The sequence below is a fragment of the Adiantum capillus-veneris genome, chromosome 4, assembly GCF_014529385.1.
Source record: "Adiantum capillus-veneris isolate H3 chromosome 4, ASM1452938v2, whole genome shotgun sequence".
Classification (NCBI taxonomy): Eukaryota; Viridiplantae; Streptophyta; class Polypodiopsida; order Polypodiales; family Pteridaceae; genus Adiantum; species Adiantum capillus-veneris.
The window spans coordinates 139,137,067-139,145,390 of NC_140934.1; positions in this window are offsets into that span (position 1 = coordinate 139,137,067).

Here is an 8,324-nt window from a genome sequence, read left to right on the forward strand (position 1 = left end):
CAAGGTCAGTCATTTTCCAAGCTATTATCCCTAGTAGCATGAGTGGTTTGGTCTCAAGATTCACCACTTTTCCACTCTATGTCATTATATAAGAAGATCTAGGTGTTAAGGTCGACCACTTGTCCAACCTATAAGGGTATATCTTAAAGGGTATTCTTTCTCACCACTTGAATTGTCCATGATATGTTTTACATAGGGGTTTGGTTCCAAGGTCCACCCATTATCCAAGCTAACTTTATTCTTCTCATGAGAGAAGCAAAAGGTCCACCACTTGTCCAAGCTAGGCTCCATTGAAACATGGAGAGAAGGATGCTCCACCATTTGTCGAAGCTAAACTCTATTGAAACATGGAGGTTTACATTCAAGGTCACCAGTTGTCCAACCTATTAACGCTAGTAGCATGAGGGGTTGGTCTCAAGATTCACCACTTTTTCACTCTGTGTTCATTATATTAAGAATATTTGGGTATTAAGGTCCACCAACTTGTCAACCTATAAGACTATATCTTAATGGTTATTCTTTCTGACCACTTGGAGTGACCATGAAAGGTTTTACATGGGGGTTTGGTTCCAAGGTCCACCACTTGTCCAAGCTAACTCTATTGAAACATAGAGAGAAGCAAAGGTCCACCACTTGTCTAAGCTAGGGTCTATTGAAACATGGAGAGAAGGATGCTCCACCATTTGTCCAAGATAGACTCCATTGAAACATGAAGAGAAGCAAGCTGCACAATATCTCAAGATGCTAGCTCCATCGAACTACCTTAAACACGTTTTTTTGTACCTTGGGAGTTTACATTCAACTCCAACATTTGTCCAACCTATTATCGCTAGTAGCATGAGTGGTTTGCTCTCAAGATTCACCACTTTTCCACTCTCTGTGAAGAATATTTGGTGTTATGTACACCATTGTCCAACCTATAAGACTACATGTTAAATGGTTATTCTTTCTCCACCCCTTGAAACGACATATCTAATGGTTCCTAGCTATTATTGCTAGTAGCATGAGTGGTTTGGTCTCAAGATTCACCACTTTTATTTAAAAATATGTGGGTGTTAAGTCCACCCTTGTCCACCTATAGGCTACATCTTAAAGGTTATTCTTTCTTACTACTTGGAGTGACCATGATAGGTTTTACATGGGGTTTGGTTCCAAGGTCCACACTTGTCCAAGCTAACTCTATTGAAAACATAGAGAGAAGCAAAGGTCCACCCCCTATAGCTAGTCATTGAACATGGAGAGAAGGATGCTCACCATTTGTCAGGTAGGCTCCTTGAAACTGAGGAGAAGCAAGGTGCCACAATGTCTCCAAGATTAGGCTCCATCGAAAAACTTAATCCCACGATATGTCGTAGATGAGTGTTGTTCAAGGTCCAACACTTGTCCAAGCTATTATTGCTAGTAGCCTGAGTGGTTTGGTCTCAAGATTCACCACTTTTCCACTCTATGTCATTATATTAAGAATATGCGCGTGTTAAGGTCCACCACTTGTCCAACCTATAAGGCTACATCTTAAAGGTTATTCTTTATTACCACTTGGAGTGACCATGATAGGTTTACATGGGGGTTTGGTTCCCAGGTCCACCACTTGTCCAAGCTAACTCTATTGAAACATAGAGAGAAACAAAGGTCCACCACTTGTCAAGCTAGGGTCCATTGAAACATGGAGAGAGGATGCTCCACCATTTGTCAAGATAGGCTCCATTGAAACATGACGAGAAGCAAGCTGCCCATGTCTCCAAGATGCTAGGCTCCATCGAAATACTTTAAACCCACGATATTTCGTAGATGCGGGGTTTACATTCAAGGTCCACCACTTGTCCAAGCTATTATTGCTAGTAGCCTGAGTGGTTTGGTCTCAAGATTCACCACTTTTATTAAGAATATGTGGGTGTTAAGGTCCACCACTTGTCCAACCTATAAGCTACATCTTAACGGTTATTCTTTCTTACTACTTGGAGTGACCATGATAGGTTTTACATGGGGGTTTGGTTCAAGGTCCACACTTGTCCAAGCTAACTCTATTGAAACATAGAGAGAAGCAAAGGTCCACCCCTTGTATAGCTAGGGTCCATTGAAACATGAAGAGAAGGATGCTCCACATTTGTCCAAGGTAGGCTCCATGAAACATGAGGAGAAGCAGGGTGCTCCATGTCCCAAGATGCTAGGCTCCATCGAAAAACATTAAACCCACGATTTGTCGTAGATGAGGGGTTTACATTCAAGGTCCACACTTGTCCAAGCTATTATTGGTAGTAGCCTGAGTGGTTTGGTCTCAAGATTCACCACTTTTCCACTCTATGTCATTATATTAAGAATATGCGCGTGTTAAGGTCCACCACTTGTCCAACCTATAAGGCTACATCTTAAAGGTTATTCTTTATTACCACTTGGAGTGACCATGATAGGTTTTACATGGGGTTTGGTTCAAGGTCCACCACTTGTCCAAGCTAACTCTATTGGAAACATAGAGAGAAACAAAGGTCCACCACTTGTCCAAGCTAGGGTCCATTGAAACATGGAGAGAAGGATGCTCCACCATTTGTCCAAGATAGGCTCCATTGAAACATGACGAGAAGCAAGCTGCACCATGTCTCCAAGATGCTAGGCTCCATCGAAAAAAATACATTAAACCACGATATTTCGTAGATGAGGGGTTTACATTCAAGGTCCACCACTTGTCCAAGCTATTATTGCTAGTAGCTGAGTGGGTTTGGTCTCAAGATTCACCACTTTTATTTAAGAATATGTGGGTGTTAAAGGTCCACCACTTGTCCAACCTATAAGGCTACATCTTAAAGGTTATTCTTTCTTACACTTGGAGTGACCATGATAGGTTTTACATGGGGGTTGTTCAAGGTCCAACCACTTGTCCAAGCTAACTCTATTGAAACATAGAGAGAAGCAAAGGTCCACCCCTTGTCTAAGCTAGGGTCCATTGAAACATGGAGAGAAGGATGCTCCACCATTTGTCCAAGGTAGGCTCCATTGAAACATGAGGAGAAGCAAGGTGCACCATGTCTCCAAGATGCTAGGCTCCATCGAAAAACCTTAAAACCCACGATATGTCGTAGAGAGGGGTGTAATTCAAGGTCCACCACTTGTCCAAGCTATTATTGCTAGTAGCCTGAGTGGTTTGGTCTCAAGATTCACCACTTTTCCACTCTATGTCATTATATTAAGAATATGCGCGTGTTAAGGTCCACCACTTGTCCAACCTATAAGGCTACATCTTAAAGGTTATCTTTATTACCACTTGGAGTGACATGATAGGTTTTACATGGGGGTTTGGTTCCAAGGTCCACCACTTGTCCAAGCTAACTCTATTGAAACATAGAGAGAAACAAAGGTCCACCACTTGTCCAAGCTAGGGTCCATTGAAACATGGGAGAAGGATGCTCCACCATTTGTTCAAGATAGGCTCCATTGAAACATGACGAGAAGCAAGCTGCACCATGTATCCAAGATGCTAGGTCCATCGAAATACATTAAACCCACGATATTTCGTGATGAGGGGTTTACATTCAAGGTCCACCACTTGTCCAAGCTATTATTGCTAGTAGCCTGAGTGGTTTGGTCTCACAGATTCACCCTTTTATTAAGAATATGTGGGTGTTAAGGTCCACCACTTGTCCAAACCTATAAGGTACATCTTAAGGTTATTCTTTCTTACACTTGGAGTGACCATGATAGGTTTTACATGGGGGTTTGGTTCCAAGGTCCACCACTTGTCCAAGCTAAACTCTATTGAACATAGAGAGAAGCAAAGGTCCACCCATTGTCTAAGCTAGGGTCATTGAAACATGGAGAGAAGGATGCTCCACCATTTGTCCAAGTAGGCTCCATTGAAACATGAGAGAAGCAAGGTGCACCATGTCTCCAAGATGCTAGGCTCCATCGAAAAACATTAAACCACGATATGTGGTAGATGAGGGGTTTACATTCAAGGTCCACCACTTGTCCAAGCTATTATTGCTAGTAGCCTGAGTGGTTTGGTCTCAAGATTCACCACTTTTCCACTCTATGTCATTATATTAAGAATATGCGCGTGTTAAGGTCCACCACTTGTCCAACCTATAAGGCTACATCTTAAAGGTTATTCTTTATTACCACTTGGAGTGACCATGATAGGTTTTACATGGGGGTTTGGTCCAAGGTCCACACTTGTCCAAGCTAACTCTATTGAAAACATAGAGAGAAACAAAGGTCCACCACTTGTCCAAGCTAGGGTCCATTGAAACATGGAGAGAAGGATGCTCACCATTTGTCCAAGATAGGCTCCATTGAAACATGACGAGAAGCAGCTGCACCATGTCTCCAAGATGCTAGCTCCATCGAAATACATTAAACCCACGATATTTGTAGATGGGGGTTTACATTCAAGGTCCACCACTTGTCCAGCTATTATTGCTAGTAGCCTGAGTGTTTGGTCTCAAGATTCACCACTTTTATAGAATTTGTTGGGTGTTAAGGTCCACCACTTGTCCAACCTATAAGGCTACATCTTAAAGGTTATTCTTTCTTACACTTGGAGTGACCATGATAGGTTTTTACGGGGGGTTTGGTTCCAAGGTCCACCACTTGTCCAAAGCTAACTCTATTGAAACATAGAGAGAAACAAAGTCCACCCCTTGTCTAAGCTAGGGTCCATTGAAACATGGAGAGAAGGTGCTCCACCATTTGTCCAAGGTAGGCTCCATTGAAACATGAGGAGAAGCAAGTGCACCATGTCCTCCAAGATGCTAGGCTCCATCGAAAAACATTAACCCACGATATGTCGTAGATGAGGGGTTTACATTCAAGGTCCCCACTTGTCCAAGCTATTATTGCTAGTAGCCTGAGTGGTTTGGTCTCAAGATTCACCACTTTTCCACTCTATGTATTTATAAGAATATGTGGGTGTTAAGGTCCACCACTTGTCCAACCTATAAGGCTACATCTTAAAGGTTATTCTTTATTACACTTGGAGTGACCATGATAGGTTTTCCTGGGGGTTTGGTTCCAAGGTCCACCACTTGTCCAAGCTAACTCTATTGATAACATAGAGAGAAGCAAGGTCCACCACTTGTCCAAGCTAGGGTCCATTGAAACATGGAGAGAAGGATGCTCCACCATTTGTCCAAGATACTCTCCATTGAAACATGACGATAAGCAAGCTGCACCATGTCTCCAAGTGCTAGGCTCCATCGAAATACATTAAACCACGATTTTTCGTAGTGAGGGGTTAACATTCATGGTCCACCACTTGTCCAAGCTATATTTTAGCTTGCGGACAAGTGGTTGGACTTGAATGTAAACCCCTCATCTACGAAATTCGTGGGTTTAATGTATTATCGACTGGATCCCTAGCATTCTTGGAGACATGGTGCCAGCTTGCTCTCGTCATGTTTCAATGGTGGCCTATCTTGCAAATGGTGGAGCATCCTTCTCTCCATGTTTCAATGGACCCTGATTGGACAAGTGGTGGACCTTTGTTTCTCTCTTTGTTTCAATAGAGTTAGCTTGGACAAGTGGTGGACCTTGGAACAAACCCCATGTAAAACCTATCATTGGTCACTCCAAGTGGTAATAAAGAATAACCTTTAAGATGTAGCCTTATAGGTTGGACAAGTGGTGGACCTTAACACGCGCATATCTTAATATAATGACATAGAGTGGAAAGTGGTGAATCTTGAGACCAAACCACTCAGGCTACTATGCAATAATAGCTTGGACAAGTGGTGGACCTTGAATGTAAACCCCTCATCTACGACATATCATGGGTTTAATGTTTTGCGATGGAGCCTAGCATCTTGGAGACATGGTGCACTTGGCTTCTCTCATGTTTCAATGGAGCCTATCTTGGACAAATACGGTGGAGGCATCCTTCTCTCCATGTTTCAATGGACCCTAGCTTAGACAAGGGTGGACCTTTGCTTCTCTCTATGTTTCATAGAGTTAGCTTGGACAAGTGGTGGACCTTGGAACCAAACCCCCATGTAAAACTCTATCATGGTTCACTCCAAGTAGTAAGAAAGGAATAACCTTAAGATGTAGCCTTATAGGTGGGGGACAACGTGGTGGACCTTAACACCCACATATTCTAATAAAAGTGGTGAATCTTGGACCACAACCACCTATGGTACTAGAAATATAGCTTGGACAATGGTGGACCTGAAGGTAAACCCTCATCTACGAAATATCGTGGGTTTAAGTATTTAGATGGAGCCTAGCATCTTGGAGACATGGTGCCCTTGCTTTCGTCATGTTTCAATGGAGCCTATATTGGACAATGGTGGAGCATCCTTCTCTCATGTTTCAATGGACCCTAGCTTGGACAAGTGGTGGACCTTGCTTTCTCTCTATGTTTCAAATAGAGTTAGCTTGGACAAGTGGGTGGACCTTGGAAACCAAAACCCCCATGTAAAACCTATCATGGTACTCCAAGTGGTCATAAAGAATTAACCTTTAAGATGTAGCCTTATAGGTTGGACAAGTGGTGGACCTTAACAGCGCATATCTTATTATAAGAACTAGGAGTGGAAAAGTGGTGAATCTTGAAGACCACCATCAGGCTACTGCAATCTATAGCTTGGACAGTGGTGGACCTTGAATTAAACCCCTCATCTACCACATATCGTGGTTTTAATGTTTTTCGATGGAGCCTAGCATCTGGAGACATGGTGCACCTTGCTCTCCTCATGTTTCAATGGAGCCTACCTTGGACGAATGGTGGAGCATCCTTCTCTCCATGTTTCATGACCCTAGCTTAGACAAGGGTGGACCTTTGCTTCTCTCTATGTTTCAATAGAGTTAGCTTGGACAAGTGGTGGACCTTGGAACCAAACCCCCATGTAAAACCTATCATGGTACTCAAGTAGTAAGAAAGAATAACCTTTAAGATGTAAGCCTTATAGGTTGGGACAAGTGGGTGGACCTTAACCCACATATTCTTAATATAAGTGGTGATAATTGAGACCAAACACTCAGGCTACTAGGCATAATAGTGGACAAGTGTGACTTGAGTAAACCCTCATCTACGAAATATCGTGGGTTTAATGTATTTTCGATGGACAGCTCTTGGAGACATGGTGCAGCTTGCTTCTCGTCATGTTTCAATGGAGCCTATCTTGGACAAATGGTGGAGCATCTTCTCTCATGGTTCAATGGACCTAGCTTGGACAGTGGTGGCCCTTTGTTTCTCTCTATGTTTCATAGAGTTAGCTTGGACAAGTGGTGGACCTTGGAACCAAACCCCCATGTAAAACTATCATGGTCACTCCACGTGGTAATAAAGAATAACCTTTAAGATGTGCCTTATAGGTTGGACAAGTGGTGGACCTTAACACGCGCATAATCTCTATATAATGACATAGAGTGGAAAAGTGGTGAATCTTGAGACCAAAACCACTAGGCTACTAGCATTAATAGCTTGGACAAGTGGTGGACCTTGAATGTACACCCTCATCTACGAACATATCGTGGGTTTAATGTTTTTCGATGGAGCCTAGCATCTTGGAGACATGGTGCACCTTGCTTCTCCTCATGTTTCAATGGAGCCTACCTTGGACAAATGGTGGAGCATCCTTCTCTCCATGTTTCAATGGACCCTAGCTTAGACAAGGGGTGGACCTTTGCTTCTCTCTATGTTTCAATAGAGTTAGCTTGGACAAGTGGTGGACCTTGGAACCAAACCCCCATGTAAAACCTATCATGGTCACTCCAAGTAGTAAGAAAGAATAACCTTTAAGATGTAGCCTTATAGGTTGGACAAGTGGTGGACCTTAACACCCACATATTCTTAATAAAAGTGGAATCTTGAAGACCCAAACCACTCAGGGTTATGCATTAATAGCTTTGCACAAGTGGTGGACCTGAGAATGTAAACCCTCATCTACGAAATATCGTGGGTTAATGTATTTCGATGGAGCCTAGCATCTTGGAGACATGGTGCAGCTTGCTTCTCGTCATGTTTCAATGGAGCCTATCTTGGACAAATGGTGGAGCATCCTTCTCTCCATGTTTCAATGGACCCTAGCTTGGACAAGTGTGGACCTTTGTTTCTCTCTATGTTTTCAATAGAGTTAGCTTGGGACAAGTGGTGGACCTTGGAACCAAAACCCCATGTAAAACCTATCATGGTCACTCCAAGTGGTAATAAAGAATAACCTTTAGATGTAGCCTTATAGGTTGGACAAGTGGTGGACCTTAACACGCGCATATTCTTAATATAATGACATAGAGTGGAAAAGTGGTGAATCTTGAGACCAAACCACTCAGGCTACTAGCAATAATAGCTTGGACAAGTGGTGGACCTTGAATGTAAACCCCTCATCTACGACATA